General features: G+C 39.2%; 1 pseudogene; it reads right to left on the reverse strand.

Annotated features, from left to right (window-relative positions):
- Nucleotides 1-16,283: 16,283 nt before the first annotated feature.
- On the reverse strand, nucleotides 16,284-21,098 carry LOC130222400 (gastrula zinc finger protein XlCGF8.2DB-like; annotated as a pseudogene).

Here is a 21,098-nt window from a genome sequence, read left to right on the forward strand (position 1 = left end):
AGCTATAACAGCTATGAACTCTTCTGTGTACCAATCTGGACATGCAACGACAAGGTGGCATCAAACTTTAAACTGCCAGCAATCAGCCTTCTGGCACCAATGAGTGCATGCTGTGTCAGCAGAACAGGTTATTGATTTGTCCAAAAATAATTACTTATACATTGTTTCACTTTTACTTAAAGAAAAGTATACACTACTTATGTGAATCTGGGAGAAGGGAATTGTGGGTAATCTGGTAAAGGGGGCGGAGTCACAACGCTGAACGGCAGAGAAAAAGGTTGAGATTGGGATGTATTTATTGGGCTGTACAGGGATTGGGGTAAGGTAATGAAGAATGCAAGGGCACTGAAACCATATTTTGACAGAAATTCAAGGTCAGCTATGCTGCCGTTTTTAGACTCAGGCATTCTGTCTAGTTTCTCTCCAACAAAACCAGAAGAAACATGTTGCAGTTAATGTTGAACCATGAAGCCTGGTTTATACTTCTGTGTCAAGTGATCAGCGTGATCCACGGCACAAGCCTTGCACATAGCCATGCACTTATACTTCTGCGCACTGTTTCTGTTGCTCTGCAATACACTTCCGAAACGCTAGCTGGCAGTAGGTGTTTATGTTTCTCTGTGTTGAGTTTCTTCGCTGGTGTTTTGTTTTTTTCTGAACGCTTCCTTAATGTGCAAGTGGCTCAAATTCGCTCATTTTGAGGCAGGAACCAGTGGACGTGCAACAACTTTATTTAAAAGGTAAACACAAAACAACAGTCTGCATCTGAAGCTCCTTCATGGGACTCCACACTTGTAAACACCCGCTGCTTCACGCTCGTGCGGCTCTCACCTTCGCCCACACTCGTCAGCACTACCAAGCCGACCAATCTCAGAGCTTGCGCTACGCGTCCGTGTTACATTTTTTGAGAGGTGCGCGTCAATGTCGCAGACGGCCACAGTGAGGTGCTATGCAACTACGTGTAAGCTGCGCCGTAGCAAACGCGTGCGTTTGACGCAGAGGTAAAAATCAGCCTTAACTCTGGGGCACTGATCAGCGCTACTGATAAAGCTCCTTATGACAAACTTTATCTTAATCTTTTCTGTAAGAACATCCATTCGAGTCCCAATAGTTAATCCTTTCTCTAGCACAACGCTGTGCTTACACGTGACGAGGTGGCCAAGTGTTAAGGTTAGTATGTTGTACTCTGTAAGTTCTGGTTTAAATCCCATCCTCATAGTTTCACTGTTTTGAGAGAGGCAACTGCTTCTGTCTGAGGTTTCTTACTTGCACCTCTCAGCGTCTTAAAGGATGTTTATGGCAAAACTGTATGTAATATTTTGCGAAAATAGCTACAAAAACATACGTATTTGCCATAGTCCAGCCTCCATTAGAAGAGCACCTATATGCGCGGCGAGGTGTCTGAGTGGTTAAGGCGATGGACTGCTAATTTGTTGTGCTTTGCATGTGTGAGTCGAATACCAGCCTGGTCATTCGTTTAAGAGAGCCCGGTGTTTACGTGGAAGGTAACTTACTTGCACCCTCTTCGTGCTTTAAAGCATGTTATGGCAAAATTGAATGTCATCTTATCGAATATTTTTGCAAAATAGTTACAAGAACATACATATACACATATGTGCCACAGTCCAGCCTCCATCAGGAAAGTAAGAACATATGTGACAAGGTGGCCAAGTGGTTAAGGTGATGGACTGCTAATCGATTGTGCTCTGCATGTGTGTGTTCCAATCCCATCCCTGTCGCTCACATGCTCTGGTATTTGAGAGAGCCTGGTGATTCCGTGGAAGGTGTTTTACTCACACCCTCTTAGCGTTTTAAAGGAGTTCACATCGGACATTGTCAGCCATCTTGATGAGGTGAAAGGGATGATTACCTCCACCTATGGCCATATCCTGAAAACGGATTCTACAAAAAGGTACAATACATGAAGGTTTGACTATAAGGTTTATCTTCAGCAGTTCATGTAAATAATAAGAATAGATTTAATTTCATTGTAATCCTAAAAGTGTGTGCATTTGTGACAAAAAAAAGAAGGAAACCTATATCAGGCCTGCCAAAATGTCTACATTTTTTATGTTTGTTTTTGAGGTTACCAAAAAGGTGGCTGGTGCCATTGGGGACATGGCTGCATGGATGACCAACATTGGGTATGAGCTTGGTCAGGTTTTGAACAGTGTTCTTATAACAGCTGAAGGGCATCGTTAGATGCTACCAGAATGCTGGGGAGCCAGAGCCTGAGGTCATCTATATATCAATTATTAATTAACAAACACTGGCCCCACCATTATTGTATTTAACTATAAATATTATAATTAAAATTGTATTTAAAACATTTGACCTTTTACGTTTAAAAATAAATAAATATCTGAACAACAACATCAACAACAAAATGCAGTTTATTTTCTTATCTGAATTTTTACCATAAACTGTAATGAACTAATTTCTGATTAAATTAAGTTTTTGTGTAATCATCTTGATAAATGTGTCTTTTTTATTTGTAATTGTTTTTAAATTGTAAATGAAAATGAATTGTGAATTGAAATCAAATCAAATCCATGATTTTTTATTTTATATTTTCCCTCCAATATTTATTTTTTTCCACAGGTGCACCTGTGGTGCTAAATCTTTTCCGGCCATGAAAGTCTATTGTTGGGCTAGATATCTTCCATTTTATGAGAACATTCAACTGTGGCCTTACTACAAAGCACCACCCTCTCTATAGTATTTTTTTGTTCAAAACTTTCCTCTTGTACATTTGAGTGGGATCAGGAGTATGTGAAAGAACTTAAGGCAGCCAAAAGAGGGGAGTGGAAGACTCCTACTGCCCAGGTGAACTCACAAAGCATTGTAGGCAGCGAACACCAAGACTGAGGAGATTCGGGTCATGATTTCAGGGCTGCTGGAGTCAGTGTGGGAGCTTACTGACACCACAGGTCTTTATCTGGTTAACCCTGACAGCATGGACCATGTCTGGGAGACACAACAAAAACACTTGGAGGGCATCCAGGACCCTCCCCATGTGGAGTCATACACAAAGACAGGGACAATCCAGAAGGGTGGTAAAGTCCTAAATGTGCTTAGATGTGGCAGGGGGTCATCCTCACTGGGAAGTTTTAACCGCCATCTTTGTGCCTATATTCATTTACATTTAAATTTACATTTAGTCATTTAGCAGACGCTTTTATCCAAAGCGACTTACAAATGAGGACAAGGAAGCAATTTACACAACTATAAGAGCAGTTCCAGGTGTGTAAAGTCTAAGAAGCTAAGCATTTGTACATTTTTTATTTATTTATTTATTTTTTTGAGAGAGAGAGAGAGAGAGTGAGTACAGTTAGTGGTAAAGCCAGAGAGGCAGTTGCAGATTAGGAAGGAAAGTGGAGACTAAACAGTTGCGTTTTTAGTCGTTTCTTGAAGACAGCAAGTGACTCTGCTGTTCTGATGTAGTTAGGGAGTTCATTCCACCAACTGAGCAGATTGAATGTGAGAATTCAGGAAAGTGATTTCTTCCCTTTTCGGGATGGAACAACGAGGCGACGTTCATTCACAGAACGCAAGTTTCTGGAGGGCACATACATCTGCAGAAGTGAGAGCAGATATGAAGGATCAAAGCCAGAGGTCGCTTTGTAAGCAAACATCAGAGCTTTGAATTTGATGCGAGCAGCAACTGGCAGCCAGTGCAAACGGGTGAGTAGCGGAGTGACATGTGCTCTTTTGGGTTCATCAAAGACCACTCATGCTGCTGCGTTCTGAAGCAGCTGAAGAGGTTTGATAGAATTAGCTGGTAGCCCGGCTAGCAGAGAGTTGCAATAGTCCAGTTTGGAGAGAACCAATGAGTTGAGCTGTATGTTCAGATAGGAAGGGCCGGACCTTTCTGATGTTATACAGTGCGAATCTGCAAGATCGAGCAGTTCTAGAAATGTGGTCAGAGAAGTTCAGTTGGTCATCAATCGTTACTCCAAGGCTTTTTACCATTTTGGATGCAGTGATGGTTGCTCCATCCATCTGGATTGAAAAGTTATGGTGAAAAGTCGGGTTGGCAGAAACTTCAAGCATTTCCGTTTTCGTGAGGTTAAGCTGAAGATGATGATCTTTCATGCAGTGTGAAATGTCTGACAGGCAGGCTGAAATGCAAGCTGGAACCGAGGGATCATCAGGGTGAAAAGAGAGGTATAGCTGGGTATCATCAGCATAGCAGTGGTAGGAAAATCCATGTTTCTGGATGACTGTTCCTAAAGATGCCGTGTAGATAGAGAAGAGAAGTGGCCCAAGAACAGAGCCCTGAGGTACCCCAGTGTTTAGATGCTGTAGGTTGGACACCTCTCCCCTCCACGACACCCTGAATGACCTGTCCGAGAGGTAAGAACTGAACCATTGAATAACAGTGCCTGCGACGCCCAGTGACTCAAGCGTAGATAGCAGGATCTGGTGGTTTACAGTGTCAAAAGCAGCTGATAAATCCAGCAAGATAAGAACAGATGATTTAGAGTCTGCTTTAGCCAGTCTGAGATCCTCCACGACCGAGAGCAGGGCAGTCTCAGTTGAGTGGCCTTTCTTAAAGCCATATTGCTTGTTGTCCATGAGGTTGTTTTGAGTAAGAAAGTCCAGGACTTGATTGAACACTACTTTCTCCAAAATCTTGGACATGAATGGAAGCAGGGATACCGGTCGGTAGTTTTCAAGTAGCATTTGATCCAGGTTGGGTTTCTTTAGCAGTGGGGTTACCCTAGCCTGCTTAAATGAAGTAGGGAATAGACCAGAGTCAAGAGATGTGTTAATTATGTGAGTCAGTGTTGGTATGACTGCAGGAGAAATGGCTTGCAAGAGATGAGAGGGAATGGGATCAAGCGGACAGGTGGTTCCATGGCTTGATAGCACGAGATTGGACACCTCAGACTCAGAGAGCTGGGAAAAAGAGGTGAGTGTGTGTGGTGTTGGTGGTGTATCTTGCGTGTTTGTTGTAGGTGCAGCAAATTGAGCACTGATTTTTGCAGTTTTGGTGCAAAAGAATGTAGCAAAGTCATCAGTAGTGAGTGTGGAGGATGCTGGTAAAGGAGGAGGATAGAAGAGGGAGGAAAATGTTTTAAAAAGTAAGCGAGGATTGGTGGCACTGTTGACTTTCTGACGGAAGTATGTCTGCTTTGCAGAAGTAACCTCAGCCGAGAAAGAAGACAGAAGAGTTTGGTATGTTATGAGCTGTTCAGGATTTTTAGTTTTTCGCCAAATTCTCTCAGCAGCCCGAAGTTTTAAGCGATGCTCACGGAGAACATCAGAGAGCCAGGGTGCAGGAGGACTGGCCCGGGCTGGCCTGGATGTAAGAGGGCATAGTCTGTCTAGACATGATGTTAGCGTGGAGCAGAGTGTATCAGTGGCACTGTTCGTATCAAGTGCAGAGAGTTTGCAAGATGGAGGAAGAGAGTTAGAAACAATGGTGGATAGTCTATTGGGTGAGAGAGAGCGTAGGTTTCTGCGAAAGGCAACTAGAGTTGGAGTGTGTGGCGGCTCAGGAGTAATGTGGATGTTGAGAGAGAGAAGGAAATGATCCGATGTTTGTAGTGGAGTTACTAGTGTTTGATCAGCGAGGCAATGTCGAGTGTAAATAAGGTCTAGCTGATTACCTGATTTGTGAGTAGCAGAAGTAGGTGCTCTTTTGAGGTCAAAAGATGCAAGCAGAGTCTGGAAGTCAGCAGCTTGAGGTCTTTCAATGTGGATGTTGAAGTCACCTAGCACCAACAAGGGAGTGTCATAATCAGAAAAAGATGAGAGAAGAACATCCAGTTCATCTAAGAAGTGCCCTAATGTACCCGGGGGGTGGTAGATGACAACCACATTTATGCGGAAGGGGTGGATAATGGTGACTGCATGGAATTCAAAAGTGCTGATTTTTGGAAGGGACGGTCTCTGAGTGAATTTCCATTCTTTGGAAATCAGTAGTCCAGTCCCACCCCCTCTCCCTGTCTGATGAGGAGTGTGGGAAAGAGAGAAATTAGTAGAAAGAGCTACATGTGTAGCAGTGTCCTCCGGTCTCAACCAGGTCTCAGTTAGAGCCATGAGACTAAAGTCAAAATGAGTGGCTATGGAGGTAATACAATCTGCTTTGTTAACAGCAGATTGACAATTCCAGAGGCCCACAGAGAGAGAGAGTTGTGAAATAGAGGATACATGAATTGATCGAAGGTTGTGAGGGTTGCGCCTGCAGCATACCTCCCGTGCTTTGCGAGTGTTAGTAACAACAGGAATTAGTAAACACATAATAAAGTGCAAGGAAAACAATAATGAGTGCAGAGATAACGTAAAATAATAAAGTAAAAAGTACTCAAGTGCTTTGTCGGTGTCTTTGCTCGGTGGAGTCGCGCAGGTAGAGTCGATGGTCTTTACTCTCGTCGGTCTTAGTCACGCAGGTAGAGTCGATGGTCTTTACTCTCGTCGGTCTTAGTCGCGCAGGTAGAGTCGATGGTCTTTACTCTCGTCGGTCTTCACACGAGGCGGGCTTCACACGAGGCTGCAGCGACCGCTGCCGCGGTGAGACTAGTTGCTTATATACACCCCCGAGCGCTTTGCTGATTGAGCTCAGCTGGACACGCCTCGAGAGTAAAAACGCCCGAAACTGCAGCGGCGCGAAAAAACCTCCGGCTCGGCACACAAGCTCTTACAGTAACAAAGGAAACAGTGGCTAGTACTAAACACATATAGCTGAAAACAATTTTAAATGTCCAACAACCAATACACAACCAGCTGAAAACAAGTCTAAGTGTTCTCTAACCAAACACAGCAACTGAAAACAGGTCTAAATGTACTTACTCTGTGTTGCTCTCGATGCTAAAGTGCTTCTCCTGCTAGCTAAACCTACTGTGTTCAAATATATAGTCTTTACCTGGCGTTTGGACACGCCTCCAAAGTTAAAAAACACCCGAAACTGCAGCGGCGGGGGCGCGAATAAACCTCCGGCTCGGCACACAAGCTCTTACAGTAAAAAGGAAACAGTGGCTAAAGCTTGCTAGTACTAAACACAGATAGCTGAAAACAATTTTAAATGTCCAACAACCAATACACAACCAGCTGAAAACAAGTCTAAGTGTTCTCTAACCAAACACAGCAACTGAAAACAGGTCTAAATGTACTTACTCGGTGTTGCTCTCGATGCTAAAGTGCTTCTCCTCTTAAATTTTGAGTGTTCGATTGCAAAATGTTCTGTATATTTTTAAGCTTATAAGCAAATAAGTAAACTGCTGCTATTGTTTAAGCATTTTAGTCGCACCCTGGCCACTAACTGGATTTGGCTTCTTTTCATTAATTTATTGATTTAAGTTGTTATCATGGAATTTACAACCATAGTTGTCTCTGTATTTTGTTACTGTTCTATTACTGTCATAAAATTTTAGTTTTCTCAGTTTAAAATAACTGTTACCTGATTTTTTTAATTCCTAGGATGGAGATGCAATGCCATGTACACACAAATGTACATGTTAGAGGGGGCCTTGAGATGGAACATGAGCCGGAAAAAAGAAGCTGTGTCTGTGGCGAGGACCTCAAACATCAGGACATTTGATGTGTGTTTAATGTCTTATTTAAATAGCATAAGCCAACGAGTCCTTGGTAGGGCTTTGATGCCAGAATTCACCCCTCCAGGAAAACCCACTGGTAAGAGTATGTCTCAGGACAAAGCATTGGATTATTGCTCTCTCTGTCTCCTGTGTTAAAAATGTGTTAAACCTATTGCAGGTGAGCGCATTGCAGTGGAGTACTTGTTGGTTCAGTCCAATAGAGGAGACCAGTTGATTCCACATCAAAATGACATGCCTGAAATTCCTGCAGAGGAGCCTGAAGATGACAGTGAAATTGACACAATTGTGTGCCATGCAGCTGACCTTGCAGCTGGCGATCCTGACCCTCTAGTAGCTGTCTTTGAGGCCCAGGACAGTAGATGTGACTTAAGGGGTGTTTCTGGATGGGATGCAGTGGACAATTTGGCAGGGTATCTTGTCAGCCTCAACCGCACTATCACTGCTTTATCTACCAACGACATAGCAGAGATCTTGAGGTTGTATTCATGTTTGGATGCCATTGACCAGTTCCCCTCCAAGTATTCGCTTAAGAACAAGAAAAAGGTCTTGGAAGGTCCTTGGAGAGCTTCACTGAAGGGCAGTGGCTCAGCCCCAGTTCAACAAGCAGCTGAGAGGCAGGGTAAACTGTAACATTTGACATTAGTCTTTTGATGCTGCCTATGTAAAAAAATCAATCTATATGTCTAAAATACTATAATGAGACATTAAATACAGATCATACATAATTTATTCAAAGCATTTTTATATCCACAGACTGTTCATGATTCATGGCCAGGCTGCCCAGAGACCTAATGTCAACCGGGTTTCAGAATGTGTGACGCTGAAGCTTTTGAAGAACTTCAGGGAAGCAAGAAACAGGCCCAAAGACCAAAAGGGCAAAATCTTACCCATTCCTCAGGCAATTGTGATGACGTACAGGCACATTAAGCAGCTGCTTGAGGACTGCAGAGAGATTTTGGACAAGACCAACTTGGTGCTAGTTACAGTCAACACTACTACATTGTCATCATGGTAAGTTGGGCTTCTTACAATCACTTAAGTAGAATATTACTATGAACGACTGCTCTTCAGAAGCAAATATGAAACTAACTACTCATATGTCAGAATTAATTTTTATATTAGTTGCTATAAAAGTGCACAGTTTTTTCACAACAGCTTTACACAGAACTGTTACTGCTTACAGTACCTTATTGCTGTAATATTAATCACCTCTTGATTTTTGATTCTCACTGGTGAGTTGTGAGATTGCAAATTTAGTTTTAACGGAATTATGAACATCATTAACAGTAATGTTTAACAGATGGCTGATGCTATCTGAAGCCAGCTCTTCTTTTCTGTCTCTTAAATTACACTGCAAACTACATGCTTTATATTTCTTTAAATAATTTCCTGACATTTTTTATATATGGTTTTTCTCATTGCTTTGTGGTATATACTTAACCATTCTATACACTTGCATAAAGAGTAGTTGTGCTCTCTTCAAACTTAATGTTTTTTTTTTCTCACAGGCTTCTGGACCGACAAAAAAGAACTGAACGGGACACGCTGCTTCAAGGACTAGAGCTTCCCCAGCAGGTGGGTTTGGTAAATGAGCCACTGCTGATGCCTAAGGTGCTCCCAACTGCACCTGTTGAGCATGGACATGTTCCAATTCAGTTCCATGAGCCTGAAAATCAGGAAGGTGAGCGACCGATGCAGACCGATGCAGACTCCCTAAAGGCCTTTCAGATTACACAGTGCCGTTTGCCAGTTTGGACAGATCAGATTTGTGTCAGATTATGAGATGTTGACTTGAGAAACTCCTGATGTGTTGTGGCATCTCCTGTTTCCAAAATGCATCACAAACTGCTTACGAAACTGTTCTACTATGATAATTGGTAATCCACAACTGGAACCCAGCAACTTAGCTAATTATAGGCCTATTTCAAACCTTCCATTTATATCTAAATACTAGAAAAAGTTGTTTCTGCTCAATTATGCTCCTTTCTGCAGACCAACAATGTTTTTGAAGTGTTTCAGTCAGGTTTCAGAGCTCATCACAGTACAGAAACTGCATTAGTGAAAATAACCAACGATTTACTCTTAGCTGCTGACCAAGGGTGCATCTCGCTATTAGTTCTACTCGATCTTAGTGCGGCATTTGACACCATTGACCATGGTATCCTTATTAATCGCTTAAAGTCTACAGGTGTCTAGGGACAGGCCCTACAATGGTTTAAGTCATACTTATCTGACCGTTACCAGTTTGTAAATATAAATGGACAGCCTTCACAAATCAGCCCAGTAAAATACGGGGTGCCTCAAGGATCAGTTTTAGGCCCTTTACTGTTTACAATATACATGCTACCCCTGGGAGACATTATTAGAAGACATGGGATCAGCTTTCACTGCTATGCAGATGATACTCAATTATATATTTCAACTAAACCTGACGAGACGTCTAATCTGTCCAAGCTAACTGAGTGTATTAAAGATGTTAAAGACTGGATGACCAACAATTATCTTCTCTTAAACTCAGACAAAACAGAATTATTACTTATTGGGCCTAAATCCTGTACACAGCAGATCTCACAACTCGATCTACAATTAGAGGGATACAAAGTTAGCGTTAGTTCTACTATAAAAGATCTGGGTGTCATATTAGACAGCAATTTAACTTTTAAAAATCATATTTCCCATGTCACAAAAACTGCTTTCTTTCATCTGAGAAATATAGCTAAGTTACGAAGTATGCTATCCATCTCAGATGCAGAAAAGCTAGTCCATGCTTTTATGACTTCTAGGCTGGACTACTGTAATGCTCTGTTTGCTGGCTGCCCAGCATCCTCTATTAACAAACTTCAATTAGTACAAAATGCAGCTGCCAGAGTTCTAACCAGGTCTAGAAAATTTGATCACATCACCCCAATTTTATCCTCCTTACACTGGCTGCCTGTTAAGTTTCGTATTGAATTTAAAATATTGCTTCTTACATATAAAGCTCTAAATAATCTAGCTCCTGCTTATCTAACCAATCTTCTGTCTCGCTACAATCCAACTCGCTCTTTAAGATCTCAAAACTCAGGACTTCTGGTAGTACCTAGAATAGCAAAGTCGAGTAAAGGAGGTCGAGCCTTCTCATTTATAGCTCCTAAACTCTGGAATAGCCTTCCTGATAACGTCCGAGGCTCAGACACACTCTCCCAATTCAAAACTAGATTAAAGACCTATCTGTTCAGTAAAGCATACACTTAGTGCACCACTTAGGGGGCTTCCACACAGGTTATGCATCTTGCTGATATACACTGTGAACATCAGCTACGCTAATTATTTTCTTTATTCTCCATTTCCACCTGGGGATACTCTTCCCGAGGCCCTCAGACTATGCAGAGTCACTGATTCGATCCAAGACCAACGACGAGATGATCCCAAGGTTTCCATATCCTTGACCTGGCCGAATCCTGAACAACTACTGCGATGGTCATGGAAGAGTGGAGAACATGAGACTGTTTCCTATGACGCTCCAGAGACAGACGAGTCTTCGCTGAGGCCCGCTTCCAGCCTCCGCCACTGAGACTGCAGCTCTGCACAAGACGTTTGGCCAGCGGAGAAATTAAAATGGTCGTGCCCTACTGAGCCTGGTTTCTCTCAAGGTTTTTTTTCTTCACTTCCGCCTTTAGTGAAGTTTTTTTTCCCTCTCCGCTGTCGCCACTGGCTTGCATGGTTCAGGATCTGTAGAGCTGCGCATCGTTGGATTTGCTCTTCAATATTTGGACTCTCAGTAGTGATTATTAAACCACACTGAACTGAGCTAAACTGAACTGAACTTAAACACTACAAACTGAACTACACTGTTCCTATTTACTATGACCTTTTATGTGAAGCTGCTTTGACACAATCTACATTGTATAAGCGCTATACAAATAAAGGTGAATTGAATTGAATTAATCAAAATAAATGATATTCAGTAAGATGTACTTGTGTTTACTAACTGTTTATTCAGTTAAACATGAATGTTGAACTGTAGGCCTACATAAGCTCCAAACAGCGAATTATTATTATTTTTTTTATTACCTTAATCTGACTAAAGTCGTAACTGAACTAAACAGAAATGGAATTAAGATGTGGAGTATGCATATATTAGTGGCATTATTGAAGTAAACACTGCGATCAAACTATTACCGTCATGTAGGACTTTTCGCCATATTTTCCAACAAGATCCACACATGCGGATGTCAGTAAAGGACCGCACACACACATACACATCGTGAAATGCAGAATTTTTTTTCTTTCCATTTGTCTTGTGTTATTAAATTCTATAACACTCTCACCAGTCCTTACTCCCTAGTTGCGTCTAATACCCCAGTGTGTCATGGGGGCATGAATGCAATGTTTATGGTTGAATGTGGAACTGCCGAACTGCAGTTAAAGTCACCCAAAATTACAGGAAACTCTTACATGAAAGCACTTTACGTAAACACCTTAATTTTATTGTGGTGCATACATTTATACGTGTTACAGAATTCACAAGTTGTTCTTGAGGTTTTTCCCCTTTCAGAGTAGATAGTCTGTAGTGTCTTCGAAGTATGTGAAAGATCCAGAAGGGCATCTTGCTGATTTGATTTAGAAGGGGACTTTTTGTCAGGTATATATCCGCGCTAAAATATCAAGGTGAAAGTCATCATAGCTTGCGTGGAATAGACCCAGCTCCCAACCCAGCTGCAATTTTTTTTTTATCGCACTAAATTATATATATATATATATATATATATATATATATATATATATATATATATATATATATATATATATACAGTGAGGTCAATAAGTATTTGATCCCCATGTGATTTTTCAATATCTCCTACTTAGAAATCATGGAGGGGTCTAGGATTTTCACCATAGGTGCATTTCCGCTTTCAGAGACAGAATCTAAAAATAAAAATCCAGAAATCACGTTGAATAATTTTTTATCAATTTATTTGTAAATTACTGTGTCAAATAAGTATTTGATCACTTGCTTTTCAGCCAGATTTCTTACCCTCAAAGACCTGTTATTTTGCTTTTAAATAGTCCAGCTACACTCTGCTCATGATTCTAATTTAGTAGCATCGGTTTGAGGTTGTTAGCTGTCATAAAGACACCTGTGCAGCCCAAAATCAGTCAAAAGTCTAAGTAGCAACATGGGCAAAACCAAAGAGCTATCAAAAGACACAAGAGACAAAATTGTAGACCTTCACAAAGCTGGAAAGGGCTACGGGGCAATTGCCAAGCAGCTTGGTGAAAAAAGAACAACTTTTGGAGCAATTGTCAGAAAGTGGAAGAGGCTAATGATGACTGTCAGTGTCCCTCAGACTGGGGCCCCACGGAGGGTCTCTCCTCGTGGGGTATCAATGATGCTAGCAATGGTCAAGAATCAGCCCAGAACTACACGGGAGGAGCTGGTCAATGCTGTGAAGAGAGCTGGGATCTCCGTTTTCAAGGCTACCATCAGTAATACATTAAGACGTCATAGTTTAAAGCCATGCATCGCAAGGAAGGTTCCCCTGCTTAAGTCAGCCCATGTCAAGGCCCGTCTAAAGTTTGCCAGGGACCTTCTGGATGATCCAAAGGAGTCATGGAAGAAAGTCCTGTGGTCAGATGAGACCAAAGTAGAATTTTTTGGTCTTAACTCTATTCGCCGTGTTTGGAGGAAGAAGAATGATGAGTATCATTCCAATAATACCCTACCTACAGTGAAGCATGGGGCTGGAAGCATCATGCTCTGGGGGTGTTTTTCTGCACAGGGGAAAGGACGACTGCACTGTATAAAGGAGAGGATGAACAGGGTCATGTATTGTAAAAATATTGGGCAAAAACCTTCTTCCCTTAGTCAGAGCATTAAAGATGGGTCATGGCTGGGTCTTCAAACATGACAATGACCCAAAGCACACAGCCAGGAAAACCAAGGAGTGGCTCCGTAAGACGCATATCAAGGTTCTGGAGTGGCCTAGTCAGTCTCCAGATCTAAATCCAATTAGAAAATCTTTGGAGGTAGCTAAAACTGTATGTAGCTCAGCGATAGCCCCGAAACCTGACAGATCTAGAGAAGATCTGCATGGAGGAGTGGGCCAAAATTCCTAATGCAGTGTGTGCAAACCTGGTGAAGAGCTACATGAAGCGTTTGATCTCTGTAATTGTTAACAAAGGCTTCTGTACCAAATATTAAACATTTTTGACTCAAGTGATCAAATACTTATTTGACACAGTAATTTACAAATAAATTGTTAAAAAAATCATACAACATGATTTCTGGATTTTTATTTTTAGATTCTGTCTCTGAAAGCGGAAATGCACCTATGGTGACAATTCTAGACCCCTCCATGATTTCTAAGTAGGAGATATTGAAAAATCACAGGGTGATCAAATACTTATTGACCTCACTGTATATATATATATATATATATATATATATATATATATATATATATATATATATATATAAAGTATAATATTAAGAACAGAATTTGAATAAGATATAAAACTAAAACAAATGAATTAAACATGACCTTTAGAAATGTAAACAAATTAAATAATTACATAATAATAATTATTATAACTTTAATAATTGTAGCTTTAGTCAATATACTACTATTCATATTAATTTGGCAATGCATTCAAGGTTTACCTATTAATAAAACAAACTTATATTTTAATAGGACAAAAACAAACATAAGAAACTTTAACATTATTATTATTAACTATAACTATAAATAACTACACAACAACAGTAAAAATTAAAATAAAAACATTATTTTTTAAAGATAAATAAGTAAAAAAAAAAATTATATATATATATATATATATATCAAATTTAAAGTACATTATAATAACAATAACTACAAATACATCTTAAGTTAACCATTTTTTTTGGTTGTTTATTTATTTATTAAATCTTTAAGAGCTTTCCTTTACATTCTAATTTACATAATGCACTTTAAATGCACCAACTTAAAATATAATGTATGTATGAAAATGTATGCATGTATGTATGTATGTATGTATGTATGTATGTATGTATGTATGTATGTATGAAAGTCAAAACAAGTCAGTTACAAAACAGTTGCTACGCCCTTGGGTGGAGGAAAAGAAGACCATTGTGGAGGCGATGGTGATGGAGCTGGTGGAGCTGATGTCTCTTGGCCTGCTGGAAATGACCATCCCTGAGTGGGTGGTAGATCTGAAGCTGATGGCTGAGACCATCCCTGAGGCGGTGGTGGAGCGTATGAAGCTGTTGGTATGGTGGGAAAGAAGACCATCCTGGAGGCGGTGGAGCTGATGGTGGATATGATGGAAAAGAACAATCTGAATGTCCTTGCCTGGAATGCCACCCAGGAAAGTGCTGAGCCCCAGGCCAGAAAAAATGTGTGCCAGATGGAGATGCTCCTCCTTGCCCAGTGTCTATGCGTGTAATGGAAGCTGCTGCAGTTCCAGTTCTTGAATATTTTCGTTGGCGAAATAATCCTTTATTTTCACAGGTTTCACTCTCAATTCTCTTCAATTTCACAGATAGAAAAAATAAACTTGACTCTTTATCAGTAAGGTGAAAAACCCTTATAAGTAAAGATTTAAATTGTTATGAAATAAACTATTAAATAAAAATATATATTTTCTGGATTTATTCTCAACTGTGTTAAATTCTTCTTCCTCTCTGATCTATGCAATTTTTGTATGTTAAAAAAACAAATAAAACAAACCCAAACCTATTACACTTGATACATCAACAATAAATGAAGTAACGAACCAATAAAGCAGTTCACATATGATCACTTCACAGTTCTTTTTTTTCTCTATAAACTGCAAAAAGCAGTCAGTAAATGTATATTAACCGTTTTGTGAATATAAAATTTCTCAGGGAGCAACAGTGAATTGTCTGTCACTCAGTTTCTCCTCTGTGAGTGAATCCTTTTCCCAAAAGAAAGAATTGAACGACTGTTTGTGCTTATAGTTCAGTTTTCTACTATCCAGATCGGCAACAGTATCAGTTTCACACAATGACAAATTGAAGTTAGGTCCGTGTGGCTCGCCAGTCCCAACCAATTCAGCGATCACAGGAGTCAGAACGAATCCAGAATCCAGTAAGCATCAATCCCAATCCAGCATCAATTCAATGGATCACACAGGAGCACAACGATGGCACCAATCCAGGTAAAATAAGGGAAAAATAAAACAACAAAAAACCTGACCACAACCAGATGAACTTTTAATCTCTTTAATGTGAAGAACTTCTTTACTCGATCTAATTTAACTCTAATCGTGTTTCTTTTCAGACGATCTCCTATGTTAATCGAGTTAGTTTCACGTTAACAAGGCTTCTTGTTATCAGCTCCATCACAATCATTAACTAATTAAACACGATTTCTCTCACATAAACGGTTTCTTCTAGCTTTTCTTCCTGCTATATTGTCTTTAGACACATATAATTCAACATTCGATCAAGAATCTCTTATTTGCTCGTTATTTTCAAACTTAATGTAAAGACACCTAAATCTGCGTCTGCTTTCTTCCGCTCCGCCGATGCGAGTGTGCACGAATTCTAACCGCATCAGTGATCCGGAACTGGAAAGACGTTACGACATTCTAAATCCTTTCAGATCACTTTTACAGCAAAAAAATATTTTAATGTCTTCTAATCGCCTATAAAAATAATTTGTAAAACAGAAAAAGAAAAACTAAATGTTCCGTATATTTAATTAATTCATTCTAATCTTGTTTCTATTGGTAACCTGGGTTACAAAAAAGTTTTGTGAAATTGCTGACAAAAGTCCAAAATTGGAGGTAAATCTGTGTTTGTTCACGCAAGTGACAATCAAACAAAGTGAATGATCAAAAACACAATCACATAAGGGTGTAGGACAGTGTTCCCTGCATCTCCCTAAACATTTTCTCCTCCTTAATCCTTCTAATTATCTTTTCAGTGCCGACCCTTTGATTGAAGTGTGAAATGTGCACAAATATGGTTATTGGTTCATAATAAGTTGAAACACATCGTTAGATTATTTATTTGCTGTATTTGGCTTAACCGTTCATGGGTGGCTCGCCAATGTATAGATGACTCTGATACATCAAATAAGTAAGCTGACCAAAATTCTTACGGGCAGAAGACTTTATTGAAGACGATGAATAGTGCAGTTCCTGAGCAGTGATGTTAACTCGTCGGTCTTCAAGTAACTTAACCCAAAGTACTCTCTGTGAGACATTACTTTATAACAAAGGATGTAACCCCCCAGAGATTACCCAACTGCTTTGGTTGGATCACAACCTTCCTGTAGGCCATTTGGTTCACACCTTTTCAGATGCTGATACTTGTTTGCATATGTTGAAAAAATATATGTTTATAAAAAAATCTAAAACTCTTTCTTCACATTGTCATTATGGGGTATTGTGAGTAGAATGTTAAGGAAATAAATAAATTTAATGCATTTTGGAATAAGGCTGTAACATTAAAAAATGTGGAAAAAGTGAAGCGCTATGAGTACTTTCCGGATGCACTGTAGGGATGGCTAAAGGGAGATATATGGCTCACTAAGAGCTCAACTATGGTACCAATATAAAATGTTCAGTTTACCTAGGTTGTGTGTTTTTGGACTGGGGGGAAACATGGGAACCCAGGGGAAACCCAAGTCAGCACGGGGAGAATGAGCAATCTCCACACCAAAATGTCAACTGGTTTAGTAAGGACTTTAACCTGTGACATTCTTGCTGTGAGGCAACAGTGCTAACCGCTGGGCTGCCGTGTCGCCCAATCTAGAAAAGAGGGGTATTCTTCAAGATGAAGGTAACTGAGGTAAATCTACTCTGGGTATTTATAGTGAATTAGGATTCATCTGATTGGTGAATCATGTGTTAGCTAATGCAGTACCATCATAAGCATGTGATCTTCTCGAAAGTAGTTTATAAATAAACTTCACGTGAATGAACAGCCAAACTATATTAAAAAGCTGCCGTTTTGATTATACCCGTATTTGTGTGGACAAGGCCTAAATTTTGAGGACTCTAATCACCATTGTGAAGCTTCATGTGAGTGCTGAGGATTCTTTTATGTTTAAAGCCCGTTCCACACTCACTGCATCTAAAACGATCCTCTCCTGAGTGAGTCTTCATGTGTTGCTTAATGGAGTCTTTGCGTGTGAGACTCTTTCCACACTGATCACATGTGAACACTATGGTTCCAGTGTGACCATCCATGTGGTTCATGAGGCTAGCTTTGGTTGTGAAGCTCTTTCCACACTGAGCACATACAAACGGCTTCTCTCTGGCGTGACTTATCATGTGGTGTTTGAGTGTGCTTTTATATGGGAAACTTTTACCACACTCTGTGCATGTGTAAGGTTTCTCTCCAGTGTGAATCCTCATGTGGGTGTCAAGGTTTTGTTTTTGAGAAAAACTTTTCCCACACTGTGTGCAAGTAAAACTTCTCTCTCCAGTGTGTGTTCTCATGTGGACTTCAAGGGTGCCATTTTGTTTAAAACTCTTTCCACACTGAGGGCAAGAGTAAGGCTTTTCCCCAGTGTGAATTCTCATGTGCACTGCCAAGTTTCCTGTATTATTGAAGCTTTTTCCACACTGTTGGCATGTGTACGGCCTCTCTCCAGTGTGAATTCTCATGTGCGCTGCCAAGTTTCCTGCATGACAGAAGCTTTTTCCACACAGGGGGCATGTATACGGCCTCTCTCCAGTGTGAATTATCATGTGGGTTTTAAAGCCTTGTATTTAACCAAAACTCTTTCCACACTGTTCACAGGTGTAAGGTTTCTCTCTAGTGTGAACTCTCATGTGAACATCAAGCTTTGACTTTTTAGTGAAACTCTTTCCACACTGTTTACAGTTAAAATTACACCTAGATTTGGATTTCCGAAGTCTTACGTGTGATGAAGTCCTTTTAGACAGTGTGGGTTTTTCATCAGTCGTTATTTCTTGGGGTTTCTTAAACTGCTGTTTCTCTTTCACTTCATTCCATTGATGAGTCTCCTCTTTTAGCACCATCAGGTCTTAAAAAACAAAGTTAACTTTAGTATGAAGTCACAAAGCGACAACCATGAAATGGATGTTTCACCCACAAATTAAAAAGATGTAAAATTAGTCTTTGGTGTTCCCAGAATGTGTCTGAGGTTTTAGCTCAAAATCAGATCATATACCTTGCAGAATATTTAATTTTGGGGGTCAGAGGAAAACCAAGCTCTTTTTGTGCCTGTGGCTTTAAATGCAAATGATCAAATGCACTCGCTCTAGATTACTCGTGTTATGTTCCCTCATTTGTATCCTTCACTCAATTTAAACATTTGTAACTTGCTTGGAAGGCCCGATTGAGACAAATCCTGCATGTTCACAGCAAGTACGCATGATTCACGCTAATATTTGTGAGTTGCATTATTGTATTTAAATTATGCAAATGTTTCCCAGTACTAGGTTGCAGCTGCAGCCATCTAAAAGGGCATCTTTGGATATCTTTTCTGCTAGAGATACTGTGTCCTAAAAAACTTAAAACATAAAAAACGTACATATAGCATTTGGCGGTTTTAGACATTAGAAGTGGTTATCGTCCCATTCTACGTGGTCCATATTCTGATGAACTTTACACTCAAATGTTTGCATCTCATCAGCATGCTGTAATCCATTTCTTAAGCAGCAAAAGTCATTTTTAGACTAGTTTGTTGGCCAGTTTTAGTGCAATGCTAAATGTTATTGTTCCACTATAATCTGTTCATTTTGTCTCACGTCGTCCCACAGCAACATCATATAGTTTAGAATACTGTACAATGTTTCATATTAATTAATTATTTTAATGTCCATTTCATTCAGCATATTTTAAATTGGCGGCATCTACGTTTTTTGACATACTTTAATCCAGGGTTTCTGCAGGTTTCACCAAGTTAAATGCAAGACTTTTTAAGACATTTTTAAGACCAATAATAATGAAATTTTAGACTCATAAAAGGCTAAAGAATTATTCAAATTGCCCAGAAGGAAAAAATTTTTTTTATTTGTCCTATCCAAAAAAATATTAGAATTTCATGTATTCAATTATACAATAATAAATGAAAAATTACAATATTTTAGATATCTCTTAGCAAAAGATTTTAAATATTGTGTAAAAACATACGCTTTTTTCAAACATAAACTTTCTTTACATAATAATAAAAAATGAACATTTGTTAAAAAGTTTTAAAAACTATAATAAACTAAATCTATGCACAACAATCTGTCCAGGTCGATGTCCTCAGCAGTAAATATGTTAAGCATGTTTAAACAAATGTTATTGTAAGGAAAATAATTAAACCATTATGAGAAATAGAGTTAAAATGACCTTTTTGAATAAAAAGTTTAAAGATTTATTGAGATGGATTGTTGGACATTGTATGGGTTTTGGCCCGATTGGGTAACAAAACATGAACAAAGGAAAATTAGGACTTAAAAGATTTAAGACCTACAACACAATATTTCAGTAAATTTAAAACTTTTTAAGGCCTAAAATTTTGATTTTAGATATTTAAGACATTTTAAAACCCTGTTTAAACACAATAACCCTGGTAATTAGTTATTATAATAATAATGAAATAATTTTAACTCAGATACTATCTGTGAGAACTAGTAACAACTACTAAGACAACTTTAAAAGTTATGGAAATTGTGGAAAATATGGAAAAAAAGGGAACGTGACATATGCAAATGGAAAGTACTAAGCCAACACTATCACTGTAATAACAGATATCTTCTATGAGAATACTGTAGGTCAAATATCGTCAGCTCAGTTAAACTTTTTTAATTTATTGTTTTTATTTATTTTTTTAGTGCCAAGTAACAAGAAAGAAACTGATTCCTGTCTTTCAATGAATGCTTATGTGCATTTAGGAGAACTAGGCAGCACACTCAGGGCTGCAAGATGGATTTAATTTAGTATTCTTATTATTATAATATATCTGAATGAGGATCTAATGACTGAGTTGGTCTTTGAGAATGAAAATCAACCTGTTTGTTCCTGCAGATCTTCCCGTTTGACTGTGAATGTTTCTTCAATCTTCACATCTTCACTCTCCTCTTTAATAAACGCCATCTTTATAACAGTGTGGAGATCAGTCGCTTCAGCAGTTTTTCATCTGCGATTGGACACTTTATCCTGTTTAAAATGAACAAAACAATGAACAGAAACAAAATAACTTCTTTTCAACACTTGCTTCAACAGTTTCTTTATATGAGAGTAATTAACAAAAATAAAGCTGGTGAAAGGTTTCATTAAAACACTTATTACACACATTTCTGTTATATTCAACCATTAGCCCTCGGTTACTGAAAATAAAAAAGTACTTTGTTGTATAAAGGGTTAAAATAATATTTTCAACAGCAGGAACATAGCATGGGATAAACAAACCTAAAACTTTATTTAAATCGGTTCTTTTTCTTCTTAGTTTTTTTTTTTTTTTGGCGAATTCCATTCTTTGTGCATTAATTAAATCGGTTTATATCTGTAAACGTTTTAAAACACAAACCTTTCTCCAGTTGAATCACAGCACTGAAGCGGCG

This window comes from Danio aesculapii, chromosome 4, assembly GCF_903798145.1.
Source record: "Danio aesculapii chromosome 4, fDanAes4.1, whole genome shotgun sequence".
NCBI lineage: Eukaryota > Metazoa > Chordata > Actinopteri > Cypriniformes > Danionidae > Danio > Danio aesculapii.